This window comes from Balaenoptera ricei, chromosome 19, assembly GCF_028023285.1.
Source record: "Balaenoptera ricei isolate mBalRic1 chromosome 19, mBalRic1.hap2, whole genome shotgun sequence".
Classification (NCBI taxonomy): Eukaryota; Metazoa; Chordata; class Mammalia; order Artiodactyla; family Balaenopteridae; genus Balaenoptera; species Balaenoptera ricei.
Window position 1 is genome coordinate 41,342,590 of NC_082657.1, and position 16,709 is coordinate 41,359,298.

The 16,709-nt window shown below is 36.5% G+C and overlaps 1 non-coding gene across 1 annotated transcript; it reads left to right on the plus strand.

Annotated features, from left to right (window-relative positions):
* Positions 1 to 107, plus strand: LOC132354411 (U6 spliceosomal RNA). The gene has a single exon (XR_009499278.1). It is a non-coding gene; the product is annotated as a U6 spliceosomal RNA (small nuclear RNA).
* The last annotated feature ends 16,602 nt before the right edge of the window (positions 108 to 16,709 follow it).

Genomic DNA, 16,709 nt, shown 5'->3' on the forward strand with positions numbered 1-16,709 from the left:
GTGCTCGCTTCGGCAGCATATATACTAAAATTGGAACGATACAGAGAAGATTAGCATGGCCCCTGCGCAAGGATGACACGCAAATTCGTGAAGCGTTCCATATTTTGTGCCCTTCCCCACCGTCCCGACCCCTTTGCTGATTAACACAAAAAATAGTGGGGTTTTGAAAAAAAAAAAAAAAAGACCCAATTGGGTGTTTTGTGTGAAAATTGGTAGGATCATACCATTCAGTGACTACAAAAGCTCAGTTCCTTGGTACTTAAATCCAAGTTCCACCTAATTTGTGACATTACATTTTATGCCCTGCTCTTATGAATGGAGGTAGAGTGTTTTAAAAGGCTTATTAAAGGTTTCACAACATGAGTCATGTTAGCACTGAGTAACAAAGCCATTTAAAAGAACTAAGGATTGTTGCCCATAGAGATTGAAATGGGTCAAAAGGTCTAGAGTAACTACTGAGTTCATCTATATGCAAATACTTCCCTAGAAGTGTGACTCTTCAGCTCTGATTTTTAACAAGAACAGCTGGAGGAGATTCTAGTCCAAGAAGTATTCTCCACTGAAACCCTGATTATAATACCTCTAGAGAAATATTGCATAAACGTCAAATTAGGAGTTATACAAACAATAGTGAAAAGCAAACTCTCACATTTTTACATGGTTTTTTAGCTTATTCAGCCTTAGTCATGTACTGTAAAGAAAAAAAAAAGCAAATATGTATTAATTGGGTATTTTTTTTGCCAAGTGCCTCACCTTGTTTATTCTATTTATGGCATGACAACCTTGGAAATTAAAATATTATCATTGTAATTTAAAGATGAATATTGTGACTCAGGTGATGCAATGTGCCAAATCAGATGCTTAGTACTGGTACAAGCCAGATTAAAACCTGTGCTGTCTGGTCTCAAATAACAAACTTTTTCTTCCAGGCATCTGTCTAAAAATGGCAGCGAGAAATAGAAGCAAAAAGAAAGCAAAGCAGACAAATGAACTGATCTGAATTTTACTGGTCCTAAGCAACTCCAAAGACAAGGAAGCCAGACTGAGGTTACAACTCTCTTTGAGTTAAAGAAATGCAGGGTAGAAACCCTCTTGCCCACTGAGAACTTGTCTTGCTTTGGTAAATGGTCATCAGCAGACCCAAGGGGAAATGATTAAATCACCAACAAGTGAGTAAAAGGAAGTAAAGGTAGTGATGCAGAACATTCTGGATGGGGGGTGGGGTGGGGCATGGTAATGTTGGGCCCCTCCCTTCCCTACTGAGCTTGTCCAAGCCTGTTCCCATCACATAGGTCTTGATTTTTACAGGACAGTCATTCTTCACTTCTTCGTAAGTAGGACTTTTGTTCTTACTTTCTGAATTCTCTCTTACTATCAGGAGCTAAGCTAAAGCATATCAGCATCTCCTTTTTCCCAGACCCCAAGGCAAGGTTAATCAGTCAACTTCTGCTTCCATCCATCTCAGCACATCTTGACCACTAAAGTAGACTAAGAAACAATAATGAAAACAATAGTCTCAATTACGTCTTTTCTGGTGTCGTAGGTCTTGTACTAAGCTCAACTTAACCATGTGGGTATTGTTAGTATTATTTTCATTTCCTAGATTAGACAACTAAACATCTAAACTAAAGATATACAGTTGGTTATTGGCTTAGCTTAGATTCAGAATCTATTTTGTCTGACTACAAATGTCATACTCTATATACACTGGGAGAAGTTATTCTCTGAGCCTCTGTTTGTATATCTACATAGTTGGAATAAAAACCCTACATTGTGATACTGTTGTAAGAAGTACATTATATTCATGTGGAAACACAGTAAACCTCAATAAATAGCATTCTTTTTCAATTTTTTTATAGACTCCTTGGTAACAAGTGAGAGTGACCAGTATATGCCAATGGTTAAGAAACATTTCCTACGTTAAATAAATAATTGAGCAAATGAAAAAGAAGAAAAAGAATAAATGGATGAATGGATTGAAATCTCATGATAGTCTTCCCCCCACCCCTTGAAGTTCTTCTAGATTTCTAATCTTTTCAGTGTTCTGGACATCAGACAAGAGAAGATTTGGAAGGAAGAAGTTACAAGACATCCTCTGCTCCCTGGGTGAAGAATTATAATACTTCTGAATCTTTCAATTATTTGCCCTTTCTCATGTTTGAAAGTCATTCTGGCTCCCTGGATCCATCTAGTAATGAGAGTAAAAGGCAAAAAGTGGTGGAGAATCTTATTTCCACCGCTACAAATTTAAATCCATTGTTAGGGTAACATATAACAATATTTTTCCATGAATTAATCATCAGATATATATTGAGTCACTACTCATATGCCAGGAGCTCTAGCAAATAAACAGATGAAAAAGTACAGTTTCAATTGGAAAAAAACAAAAGTTTTTTCAGCATTTTTGTCATTGTAAAAATGAAAAGAAACTAAAAATCTAAATGTATATCAACAGATGGTTACATTGAATTGTGGTACATTTATGCCATTGATTAACACGCATCCACAAAGACAATGACTGAGAGAGCTCTGTATGCTCATTTGGATAGCACTGAAAAGCATATTGCTAAGTGGTGAGAAAAAGACACACAAAACAATATGCAAAGCACAACCCTATTAACATAAAACAAAAGGTAAATGCCAATATCATCCGTATATAGGTACATAAAACAGATTGTGATGGGATGCACACTAAGCTGTTAAAGGTGGTTTCCCCCGGAGAGTAGGAGATTTGAAGGAACTACCTGAGGCTTTCATATCATGTGCTACATATTTATGCATTTTATGATTAAAGAAACAGAAGTGTTAGATTTTTAAGATTTCACATTTTATAGGAATGAAATGGTATATGAGCAGAAAATCATATGATATGTCTATAGTCTATATAGAAAAACTCCTGTGTTCATATTCATAACCCACTCTTCTTATTTATGAAATTTGCTTGTGGAATAAAAACAATTATGATAACAAGTAAATTAATTTGGTGCATCACTTGAATATCAAAGCTGAGTCTTTAACTTGCTAATGAAAATGTCAAAAATGATCAAGTTCCCATTCTTTCATTTTATATGTGTGAAAAATTAGGTCCAGGTAAGGAAGGGTACCTGACCAAATCACACAGCAAATTACCGGCGGAGCCTAGGGATATATATGGATTGGAATCCATATTCAGATTGATTACTTGGGAGCTTATTTTGATTCTAAAATCAAAGAGAACAAATAGAATTTGATGTGCAATATATTAAGAGAGTTAGTTATCTTAGTGTTTCCAGTGTTTGTTTCTTTCACAATGCAAAGTAAGCGGAGGTGATATTTAACAATTAGAAAACACTGAGGTATGATCATGCTTTGCTCTCAGTGTGAGGCGGCAGAATATCACTCCTCCCCTTTCCTTTGATCTCAGCCTTGCAATTTGAAAGCCAGAGGAATGATAAATGGCCATGAAATGCAGACAAAGATTCCTTCTTTTTTGTTTCACAGAAGAGGAAGACAGTCAAATTGATCAGTCATCAAGGTATAATGATCTGGAATAAATACCAGCCTCTTTGATGTGGCTTAGGATGTAAAGAGATCATTCTTCTGACTTTCACATAATTGAATGATTATGTCTTTCTGTGAATAAGCTTCCTTAATTGCTAACTGGTAATTTGGCATCCTAACAGGAGTGTATGGGAACCGTGATCCCTCACCCTGCACAAGGGAGAGAAGATTGAACTGAGAAGGATGAATGGGAAGAGAGGCCTCTAAACTAGAAATAATTGGAGCAGAGAGCAGGTGATGAAAAAAAGGTATAGAAATTACTCCACCTTCTCTCAGAGAAATGACACTGATTCATCTGAGTGAGGCTGTAGCTGGGATCTCTGACAGGTGTGTATTTGTTTTTAGAAAACAACAAGCAAAGACTATATAGCCTACGGTATGTTTCCATTTGTAAAAAAGATAAAACCTGAAAGGACTTAGTCATCCTGATCTTGGGGAAGCATTAAACAAAATATACAGGGCCACCTGAGCTGATAGGTGAAGGGCATTTGAAAAGGTCAAAAAATATGAAAGATTTATTTAAAAATTAAGGTATTGAAAAAATATATATGCAAATATTGTTTGGGAGACCTGCCATTTTTATTTACTTACTGTGCTACACTGAATAAATTAGTTAACTTTCTAAAATCCATTTTCTTCCTTATTCATAAAAAGATGACGATGAGATCAGAATTGTCCTTTTGTGATGGTTAAAAGAGTTCATGAAACTGGTGCTTTCTAGTAAAAAGTACTAAGTGGCTGTTAGGTCCTACCCTTCCTTTCTGTCTTTTAGCTGGAAATAAGATAGCGTTTATAGTGTCAACATTTTACCAAGCCTTAAAGGCCAATTGGTAATTCCCACTTATTCATAAACACTTTTCTAGGCAACTGCTTCTTCAAAACATGGTAAGTTTCATCTGTGACTCATGTAATTTCTTGTATTTTAGATATGTAAAACCTCAGTGATCATGATGATTTAAGACTTTTGCAGCTTTTTACATACACACCTTCAGATGCTTATCTCTAGTCCCATTACCTTCTCACTATTAATTGAACATTTTCAAATTTGGATATTTAATGGGTAATTCATATAACAACTGAAATTACATTTTTCTTCTAACCATTACCAACATTTTCTCCCATGATATTCTTTGTCTGATTTGTGCATTTATCCTTTGATTAATGAACTCAAAATAATTTTATAAGTACTCACTCTGTGCCAAGAACTGGGAAAGGCACAAAACCAGCTATGTTTCCTACATTCATCAAGCTTACTATCTAGAGGAAAATATAAATGAATACTGAAATGACCGTAAAGGGAAAATTGTGTTAAAATCTGTGATATAAAGTTATAAGATATCAAGAGGATATTTGATTGGGAGAATTCCTCCAGTGGTAATCAGGGTTACTTCCTTGAGTAAAGGATGTATGATGCGTAATGTGTGTGTGTATGTGTGTGATGGGATGATGGTGATGATGTTACCCAGGCAGAAGGCTAAGCTTGTGCAAAAGTTCTATAACGAGATGTAATATGGCATATGAAAGTGAAAGATGGCTGAACATGGTCAGAAAGCAAACAGTTAAAGGGATTATGATAGGAGATAAGGTGGGAGACGTGAAACATATCAAACTCTCTGAGAACCATTTTCCTCCTTAACCTTTGGTAACTTTCACACGGACACTTGACCACTTCCTTTCCCTTATTCTCAGGGCCCTGTTACCAAGATCTATATAATGTGCCTATGATGAGCCTCTGAAACCTTCCTGCTTCTCTCCACCTACATTGTTATTTCTTCAAACATTTGCCCCAAATTAGAAATAATTGGAGTAAAGAGCCGGTGATGACATACAGTCACAGCTGGTCTCCTTCCCTTCGGCCACCTCCTGCTACCCTGGAGATTTAATAAAGGTAGATTTTCAGGTGTGTTATTAGCAGCATTGCTTATGGTAAAAACAATCCCTGATTATCAAATTGTGTCTGGTTTCCGATGTCTACGTATGGCTGAAAAAATTTTGATTTGGAGCCATAGCTTTGAAATTCTATATGGAAGAGACTCTCTTAACTGGTATTTCCCATGTAGAGACCCTGGAACCTGACTTAATAATACTGAAGTGGTTCACAGATACTGGCTCATGTTGGAAATGAGGCTTCTAAACTAGGTTGGATCACATACCTGCAAGATATGTGTTCTTCCATTACCTGAGCTTTCACCTGCTGGATGTAAGGGGAGCTGGCAAAAAACAATTGCTGGTTAACTATGTAAACAGGTACATGTGCTTCCGTACGGGCATACTGACCGGCTGGTATGCTGTGCTTTGTTGCCTAAAGCTGAGTAGCTGAAACCACGTGTGTTCTCTGATAGTTTTGTAAATCTTAATATTCATTTGAAGCTGAGAAGAAGAGCTCCTGGTGGGTATTGTCCCTGACATTAATACGTATGCTTTCTCAAACTGTGTGTAATTTCATGCCCTCATATCCTTGCTCATTGTTTCTTCTTCATAGAAGTATCTCTCCACCCTTCTCCTCCAGATAAACTACAGCCCATCCTCCAAGGCTCATCTTAAATGTTTCCTTAACTTATTAGTTCTTTCTCATGATGCTCACAATCTTACTTCAGTACTTACTGAGTTGCAGTCACCTTGAAGTACCTGTCTTTCCTCTTGGGGGCGCAGTGTGTCCATGCATTTTGCATATCCAGTGCTTTGAACAATACCTGGAACAGAAAAAAAAGACCAGCTGTTTGTTAAATCGCAGGGATGAAGCGGGATGTCTTGGGATCAGGTGTAAATTATACCGCTTCTTCTGATTTAGGCAATAGCTACTTTCTTAAGGCAATATTTTCCTAAAACTCTGTACATGCCTCACCTCTGTGATTTAGTCTCTGTCTTTAATGATTCATATTACTTTCAATTGTTGCGTGGTTGTATTATTATCATGATTATACTTAAAGAAATTATTCTATCTAATTTTGCCCCCCTCAGAATATCACACCCTTGAGAGAATGAGCCATATCTTACTCTTTACATGTTTTAAGACACAAAAATTGAGAAGTGAATTCTAAGGAACATGCAATGGAAAGTCTGTTAAAATACATTAAACTACCATTTTATAACTTAATGATTTAGACTATTGTTGGAAAGGAATTTGCTTATGTAAGTTGTTAAAATGGGTCTGGTTTTGCTAACTTTAAAGAAATGCATTTTGCTTTGTTCTATAATCATTTCCATTTAAGTAGAACTTTGTAGTGCACAAACGATTTTTTTATGCATGGTGCCATCTGATCCAGATACTAGTATTTTATAAACACTAGAAGGTGTGGAATAAAGGAAAGAGTACTGATTTGGAGCCATGAGATACTGTGTTCAACTCTGATTCCAGCACTTGAACAAGCCATGTCAATTACCTCATGCAGTTTGATCTGTAAAATGAAGATACTGAAGCCTGCTGTTATTGAAATATTGCATAAAGTTCTGTCAGTGATTATGTTCTTTTGGAAAGTAAGCAAAAAGAACATATTTCAGCCTAGTTACAACTGCAATTACATGGATGAAAAGGAAAAGTTATAATTAATTACTGCTGACCACAGGACTGTATGAGTCCCTAACACTTAACAACATAGCCCATTGTCAGTCCACCATCTTGCAACAACTGTGCTCTTTTCATAATCAGTACATTTATAATGAGTATAAAGAGTAGCAACCTCTACTTATCACCTTTTGCAGATTTCTCTGGAGATACTGAAGATTTATTTTCTTGTTCCGCTTCCTCTTTGTAGGCTAAATATTTCCTTCTGAGTTTTCCCCAGAATACGGAAGGTAAGCTTTCCTGGTAGCCCTCCGGCTGAGAAGCACACAAGAGCCTTAATCAACACTGAACTAACCAATTACCAGTTTACCATTCTTATTTTAATTTATATAGCTAGTTGTTTCAGGTATAAGAGACTCCAAAGATTAAGATTTGATTAAATGCATGAAACAAATGTGTAAGATGTTCCTACAGCTCTTTAGTGTTTAAAAACAGGGAAGAAAAGTATGTTTCACAAAATGATACAGGAGCAATGTTAATGAGTGTATGATCTATTGCTTGCATTAATTACGGCTATTCTGTTTTCCTTTTTAACTTCAATGATAATTAATTGGAAAGGCCGTTGCAATTCTTCTTGACAGAGACCTGGAAAGGACAGTTGATTTAGGCTTTACCTCTTCATTAGAATTCAAGCCAGCAATTTACATATGTTATCATACCTCACAGCTTTGGAAAAGTATGTCCAGTTTTTACACCATCTTCTATATGCACAGAGTATGATAAATTAGCCATTTAAAAAATTTAAAACAAGTTTCACAGAAAAGAAAGAAAATGAAAAGAAAAAAAAATGCAAACACCTTTTGACAAGGTTCTGAACCAGAAACAGACAGTAAAACAACTATCAGTGATACTTCATTCATGAAAGACACTAGGTTCTCTGTGACATTTCTCAAGACCAGTTTTTAAAAAAAGGTTGCACAGAATTTTATATAATGGATGGAAATTAACGTGAATAACTATTCAGTAAATATAAGAGTTTAATTCAGTCCCAATTTTGCTATTGAAAGGTTTCAATAGAATACCCACTTGTATTTGTTGGACATGGATATAATTTTGGTTTGATTTTGTTTCTGTTGTTATTGTTTTTTTCTCTTGGAAATATATCTGTGAAGGTAAATACTGGGCAAAAGTAATGCACATTTAAAATTTCTACAGATGCTGACAAATTTTCCTCCAATAATGCTAGACCAATTTACATTTCCACTAAGAATTTATGAGACTATGTTTTACCCTCATACTGTTGCCACTGCTGGATATTAGTAATATTTCCTCCTTTAAAAAAGTTTTTCGGAAGATGTGGTGTGTAGATATACACACACACAAACACGCACACTCACAATGAAATATTACTCAACCATGAAAAAAAATTCCCATTTGCAACAAAATGGATGGACCTGGAGGATATTATACTTAGTGAAATAAGTCACACAGAGAAAGACAAATACTATATGTTATCATTTATATGTGAAATCTAAAAAAAAAAAAGAATGAATATAACAAAAGAGAAACAGGCTCACAGGTATAGAGAACAAACTAGCGGTTACCAGTGGAGAGAGGGATGTGGGGAGGGTCAAGAAAGGGGCAGGGGACTAAGAGATACAAAATACTATGTATAAAGTAAATAAGGTATAAGGACATACTGTATAACACAGGGAATATAGCCAATATTTGATACTAACTTTAAAGGGAGTATAATCTATAAAAAAATTTGAATTGCTATGTTGTATACCTTAAATTAATATAATATTGTAAATCAACTATATTTAATTTAAAAAAGGTTTTCACAGTACCTATGGTCAACAATAATGTATTATAAGCTTAAAAAAATTTTAGGAGGGTATATCTCATGTAAAACATTCTTTATCACACTAAAATAAATTTTTAAAAATTTGAAAGACTTCTGAAAAAAAATTTGAATAACTGCTGAAAAAACAACCAACCAGGAGGACAATGTCGTTATAATATGCATTTCTTTAAATTACTTTTGAAGTTGAACCTCTCAAATGTCTATGTTCTTTTGTATTTTCTTGTCACTGAATAGTCTGTTTACATAATGTTTTCAATTTTTATTGGTATGTTAATCATTGTTCTTCTGTTTTTTTTTTTTAATTTGTCCTTTAAAATTATACTACTAAACCAATGTTATATATACTTAAAATGTTCCTAGAGGGATGAATCTCCTATATACTAACATCTGCTCACCAGTGTCAATCCCTCCCTACTTCCTATACAATATCTAATCATATTTAAGCCCCTCTATGATCTGACTTTATTTTATTATTATTATATTATTATTTTATTAGCTTTTACCTTTCTCTTTAGTTAACTTCCTTACTAAATCTTGTGATGTTTCTAAACTCACTTTAAATTTCTACCTGGCATGAAACTAGGATAGCATTAGTTTGCAATAAATATTTGCTGAATTAATCAACTCTAACTGGCTATCCTCTACTCAAGTCCCAGCTAACATTCTCCCACAGATAATACCCATGTCCCAGAGTGTGGACACCTTTGGGATATTTCCCTATTTCTGATGTCTCTAGGAATTTTAGGACAGAGCCTGGAAGAAATCAGCTGTTCTAATATAAATTATTCTGAGCCACCTGTAAAAGAAGTGTCATAGTACCAATGTGTTTCCCAGAGGAGGAAAAGGTGAAGGCCGTTCTCATTTATGATGGTTTCAGTGATAGTGGTTTTTCATTCTCATACCTTTAAAGAAAAATCAATATGTAGTGTTTAGCACAGAATGTTGCAAACTATAGTCTCACAGCAAATGTTGAGCATCATATTTATTAATTGAGAATCATTATTACTATAGTTTTGATAGTTTGGATTATTTTTCCATATATTTTCACTCCTGCTGCTTCTAATCTCAGATTGATGAAATCTATTTTCCTTCCCAAATGACGTGGCTTTGACCAATAAGATGTTAGCAAAAGTGACTCAAGCAGAGGCCTTATAGGTGTTCATATAGTTCGACTTGGCTTTTGCACATCGGTGACCCACCATGAGAAAAGTATGTCCCAGGCATCTGCTGGCCCTGGATTCTGGGTCCCAGAACAAGCACTCATGGAGCAGATCTGAACCCAATCCAGAGCCTAAAGCCATGCTCCACTGTATTTGCATTCTGAAGCAAATCCACCCAGCTGAGATCCAGACAGGCTCAGCCAAATCACAGTTGACCTGTACTTCCCTGCGTGTAAGAAAAAATGCTTACTGTTGTAAGACACAGAGTTTTGGGATCATTTGTTATGTCTATTTGTGCAGTATCTAACAAGTATACCACCAGTACCCAGCAGCATTGATAACAATAGTAACAGATTGCCAAGTGCTTACTATAGCTTGTCTCATTTGATATCCTCGTAGTTGTAGAATGTTTTATTATCTTGAGACACAGAGAGTTTAAATAACATGCTCAAATACAAAAATAATAAGTGATAAACCCAGGCTTTCTAAATTCAGTACCCATGTTCTTAATGACCATACCAGACAGCCTCTTGAAATGTCCAAAATTTGACTTTCCAAGAAGACAGCATAAGATGTTTTAAGGGCTTTGTGAGTATGTTTGATATTCTCTGTGAGTGGGATTCTGACCTAACCTGACATTAAGAATACAGTCACTTCCAATCTCAGACACTCATAAGAATTACACAGTGGTGGTAGTGGGGAGAGGGAAATGAGGGTATTCAGGGTCCATCCTGGACATTCTGAAGTAAACGCTACAGAGGTAGAGAATATGGTATTTATTTGGAATATACTCTTCAGGCAGTCTCAAAGCAGCAAGACTTCCATCTCTCTGAGGGACTCTTAGGCTAGGAATGGTGATGTTTATTAAGAGAATAAGCCTGTTTATATTCTACTTCCTAGATGCCATGCTGTTTGAATCTCTATTTTTACTTGGAGAAAATGCCATGCCCAGTACACTGAGCTAAAAATAGACTCCTTAAGAGGAACTCCACATTCCTCTTCTTGACTCTCTTAGCAGTATGATGTCATGAAAAGATCATAAAAAGATCATAAAAAGATCATGACATTAGGCATCAAAAAGACTCGTGTCCCAATTCTGTCTCTCTTTTACAAGCTATATGACTTTGAACATGCCACTTAAATTCACTTTCCTTCTTTTAAAAAAAATACAGCATTAATAGTCCTTACTGAATAGAGTTGTTGAGAGGACTCACTGAGATAACATGTTCTAGAACACCCTGTCCAATGGCACAACTTAGTAAGTGCTCTGTACACACGAGGCACTGTGTTCCCTTCTAAAGTGAATCAAGTTGTATAGAAAGTTTGTGACAGCAGGAAAAAGACTGTTTAAAATGGTCAGTTTTTAAGAGTTCTGTGAACAGTGGATGCTGAGTGAGCGCCTTTCTTCAAGAGCACAAACCAGGAGGCAGAGTCTATGTAAACACAGGATAATGCCTCAGGATAACATTGCCTTCACACCTTGTGTTTGGTCCAAAAGAGAAACCAGGGTCCTGAGGGCTCAGATCCCAGGACCTTGTCAGAATACCAAATTTACAAAACATGAAATTGTCTCCAGGTGGTGAATCTGATCTGGAATTTCCCCTTCTTTATTTTCTCACTTCACTTAAAAATATGATAATGGAACATGATCATGTCCATTCATTTACATATTGTCTATGCCTGCCTGCCTGCCGGCTATGCCTAATTCAGAGGAATACCTTCTTGATCTTTGTTAGTTCTGTTTTTTTTTTTTGGTTTTCTGTTTTTTCATAAATTCAAAAGATAAATAAATATATTGGGCATTAAACAAGAAAAAATATATAATTGTATACAAAACAGGTTTTTTTTGGTATACAATTACACAAAAAATCTATTTCGCCTTGCTCTCGTCTATTCTGCCTTGCTTTCCAGATAAGCAAAGCAAATTGTCAGCTTCATACTCATCCTGGGAAACTGAAACTTAAAGTTAAGTGATATGCCCAAGAAACTATAGGAAACATAGGTAAGGCAGACACAGTGCTTATGCCCTTAAAAGTTGCTGAATCTTTGGGGAAGATTGTGTTCTTTGGGAAATTAGCATAAATATCAAGGCACAGAGCTTTATCTCATTGATTTTCTAAGTTATCACCACATAGCCCTCAGTTCACAGGAGAATATTCAGTGGTGTTTTTCTCAACAGAGTAGACCAGCTTTTTTTTTTTTTCTTACTCTGGTTTCAGCGTATTCAAAATTTTGCAAAGCCTTAGGAGGTATAGCCTTAGATCACCCATAGACCTTTTGTTATGAAGATCTCATGACACCACACACACCAACCTACCAACACCTTTGAACAGACACAGGGCCAGCAGACACAGGTGGCCACTCCCTGATCCTTCTCTTTTTATCCTTTTTCTGTTTATTTTTTTTTTATTTTTTATTTTTTTTTCCTTTTGAGTGGGTGAGGATCTCTCCAGATCCCTGGACACTGGAGAGGACCAGGATGAGTTATCAGCTCTGGGCCTTCAGATCAGCAGTTCTCCCCACTCCCCCACCTCACTGCGGACAGGCACTGGCCAAGGCTGAGACAAGCAAGGGGACGTCAGACAGACAGAAAGGAAAACAGAGCCCCAGCCCATCACCCACCCCCACAGAATACCCTATTACTACTTCTCAGGAAACAGCTCAGATGAAGTCTCCAGGGACAAACCCTTTGAAGCAGGAAATAGATCATGAGTTGTAATCAGTAAAACGAAATGAGTGAGACGCGAAGGCTGCTTACTGGGAAGTGAAATTTATGATGAACACAAGGCCAGAAGGAAAATAACAGATCAGAGAACTGGGTGGCGAACTGACTTTAGGTAGGTTCAGAGCATGTCAGGGTCTCACAGGGTCAATAAGAGGCAGAGTTTGGAGCCTCCTTCTTAACCACTGTGATCAGATGTGTTCAGCAGTTTCTCTGGTATGTAGATACCTGGTTATGTGGAGAGGATCCCTGCACAGAGGTTAGCTTATATTTTTGCTTCATAACCCATAATGCACTTAGCATCATTAGGCGTAATGGAGGGCATGGCCACACAGGGGGAAAGGTATGCAAGTCTCACAAGAAATACTTTGCCTTCTTCATAAAGATCATTTGGAAAGAAAAATAAAATGTTGCAGTAAAGACTGTGCACGTTCTTATGTTTGGTGTCTAAATGTCCTTACTTTAGCAAACAGGTAACCTTAAAGAGGTGATGCAAACAAAGAAGAGCTCTTTTCCTAGGAGAATCTGAACAACACAATGGCTGTACCTTATCGAGTTCAGGAAAAGAGAAAGGCTGCTGATGGCAGGAGCTTGGCTTTGGCTGTGGCCACAATGTGTTGGGAAGTATCTAACACTTAGAATCTTTTTCTTTTTAAAAAAAAACCTTGGTCCTACTGATTTCGTTTTGCCTTTCCAAAAAATTACTCACTGCCACCACTACTGTCACCTAGTTTCCTTACTAGTAAAAGAAAAGGGCTCATTTGGTGATTTCTGATCAAAGCCTCAGTCTACCCTAGGCCCTGTTCTTGGCAAAAAGGCCTAGCGTTTTAAGAAAAAAAGACTTAAATCTCCAATGGAATTGTTTTTCTTTGAGATGCCAGGACTTCAGCTACGGCTTCAAAATATTTCTATTCTTTCATAAAATCACATTCAATAATCATTATTATTTTTTTTCTTTGCATGCCTAGTGTTCTATGTCCTTCAGTTTTCTCTGCACCTAATTTGATGGCAAACTCAAGCCCGGAATACAGAGAGATTCATACTCGAGCCATTGCATTAACTGATGTCTGAGAGTAAGGTAATGCTATCTAATGAGACTGAATCAAGTGATCAGTGTAAAATACTGATTTTCAAATACATTTTATCTAACCATTTGAGCTGCCTTGAAAATTGGCATAATTACACAGTCTGAGCCTCTAAGATATGGTAATTCTTGATTCAGATATTTCATTTCACAGGAGAGGGAATGAGAAGTCAAGATTTGACGTGAGTGACTTCAGTACCTATTACCTATAACAGAGCATACTTTTCAAACACACATGAAAGATGTAAACTATTAAATTACCTCAAGTGATTCTGAACAAGTAGATCCACTCTTAACATCTTCTACTACAAACGAAGTCTTCATTATTTTTTCTTTTTCAGAAAAAGAGTCTAATAATCACATGACTATGAATATTCAGAACAAAAAAGGGATTAGAAAATTTATGGTGCTTATACAATGAGAGGAGAGAAATTAGATTTTTAATTCGCTGGGTCACATCATATCCATTTCAGATTCCATGGTTTGGCACTTCTTCCTTAAAACAGAGGATTCATTATGAAGTAAAAGCAATTTTAGAAATAATTTTACTGAATTATGGAAAGAAAATCACCATAGAATTACTGGTAGTTAAAAACCAAAATAATGTGTGCATGTGTGTGTGTGCACCTGTGCACGGTTTACACATTTACACATTTTGCACATATGGATGTAAGAATAAGCATAGGTGAGAGGCAGAGTCAACATATGAATCCTATTTCCAGAAAGTAAATCAAATTTTTTGTGACTCTACAGTTTCAATGAGGACAAATAATCCCTCTTTCGAAAAATGAACATCATTATTGTCTGCCTACTACATACCAGCAATTGGATAGTGCTCTAAAGTTCACACAAACTTAATTCAATATATTGTGAAAAATACCATGACGTATTTGCCTCATCCAGACTGCTATAACCTGGGAGTCTGCTCAAGGCTAGGGCCACCGCTTTCCAATCAGCTTCCATTTCATCATTTTCTAATCCGTCTTCCATTGTCCTATCAGGGTAATTAATTTCTATGATGTGAAAAGCTGAACATATCACCACCCCAACACTTCTTTTGGAAAAATAAATCCAGTTATGGAATTTTCTGAAACTCAGCAGACATTGCTGATAAGTCACCAGAAAACAAACTGCAATTTCTGAGAGAAATAACTTTTCTCCTTGCTTTTCAATATTAGAAAACGGTTTTGTGTAACATATTTGATACATGGATATATGAATCAAGCCATTGATTTTTATCCTTACAAACAACAATATGTATGTGACAGCATGAAGAGGAAAAAAGCTGATTGCTCATGGAAAAAGAGACCATGATGTCATGGAAAATGACTATGGGAGATAATATTTTTTCATATGTTCAGCTCCTTTCCAGAAGAGAGGATTTTATGTATATATTTTATATACATATATATGTGTGTGTGTGTGTATATATATATATATATATATATACACATATATATATGACCTTAAGTATATAAAACCTTATAACTGTAAAATACATAACCTTAAAATATAGAACCTTAAAATTATATAACCTTAAAATACCTGTAACGTTATTTTTTAGAACTCTAAATAAAGTGAAAAGCTATATTAGATTGTCAGAATAAAGCAAACATTACTCAATATTACATCAACAATTATAAGTTGCAAGAAATGTATAGTATTCCAGATAGTGTCCAAAACTAGGAAACCAGGGCTCAAGGAAAAGAATGACATTGTTGAAAGGGTCGGGATTTCAAAACATGTCTAGATATTCTAAACCTAGCTACATCCTAGCATATTTGCTAATTATGTGCTAATGCTTACTAATAAGATCTTTTTTTCTAAAAGATTTATTTATTATTTGTTTATTGATTTATTTTATTATTTTTGGCTGCGTCTGGTCTTAGTTGCAGCACATGGGCTCTTCGTTGTGGCGCGTGGGCTTCTCTCTAGTTGTACTGTGCGGGTTTTTCTTTTCTCTAGTTGTGGTGTGCAGTCTCCAGGGCACATGAGCTCTGTAGTTGTGGTCCACAGGTTCCAGAGTGCATGGACTCTGTAGTCTGCAGCATGCAGGCTCTCTAGTTGAGGCGTGCGAGCTCCGTAGTTGTGGTGCAGGGGCTTAGCTGCCCAGTGGCATGTGGGATCTTAGTTCCCTGACCAGGGATCGAACCCGTGTCCCCTGCATTGTAAGGCGGATTCTTTACCACTGGACCACCAGGGAAGTCCCACGAATAAGATCTTTATAACAATAATAAATTCTTATTTATGAGTGGCTTCTATTCCATTTATCAGTAAGCACATACACTGAAGTGGAAATGAGGGCCTAAAATGTAACTCTTTACACGCCTCACCAATCTTTTTTTCTCTTTTCTCCATTACGTTGTTATTTTTTATTCTCTATTTTTGGAACACACCTGTGATCATTAATTTTATGTGTCATTTTGGCTGGGCTAAGGGATGCCCAGATAGCTGGTAAAACATTTTTTCAGGGTGTGTCTGTGAGTGTCTCTGGAAGAGACTAACATTGAATCAGTAGACTATATAAAGAGGATGGCCTTCACCAGTGCAGGTGGGCAATATCCATCCACTAAAGGCCTGAGTAGAACAAAAAGGCAGAGGAAGGGCAAATTCGCTCCCTCTGTTTGACCTGAGACATCCGTCTTCTCCTGCCCTCAGACATCGGTGCTACTGATTCCAGGGCTTTAGGACTCAGATTGAGATTTAACCACTGGCTCCCCAAGTCTCAGGTTTTTGGACTTGTACTGAATTATACCACCAGCTTGGCTTTCCTGTTTCTCCTGCTTGCAGACAGCAGACTGTGGGACTTAGCCTCCATATCATTTGAGTTA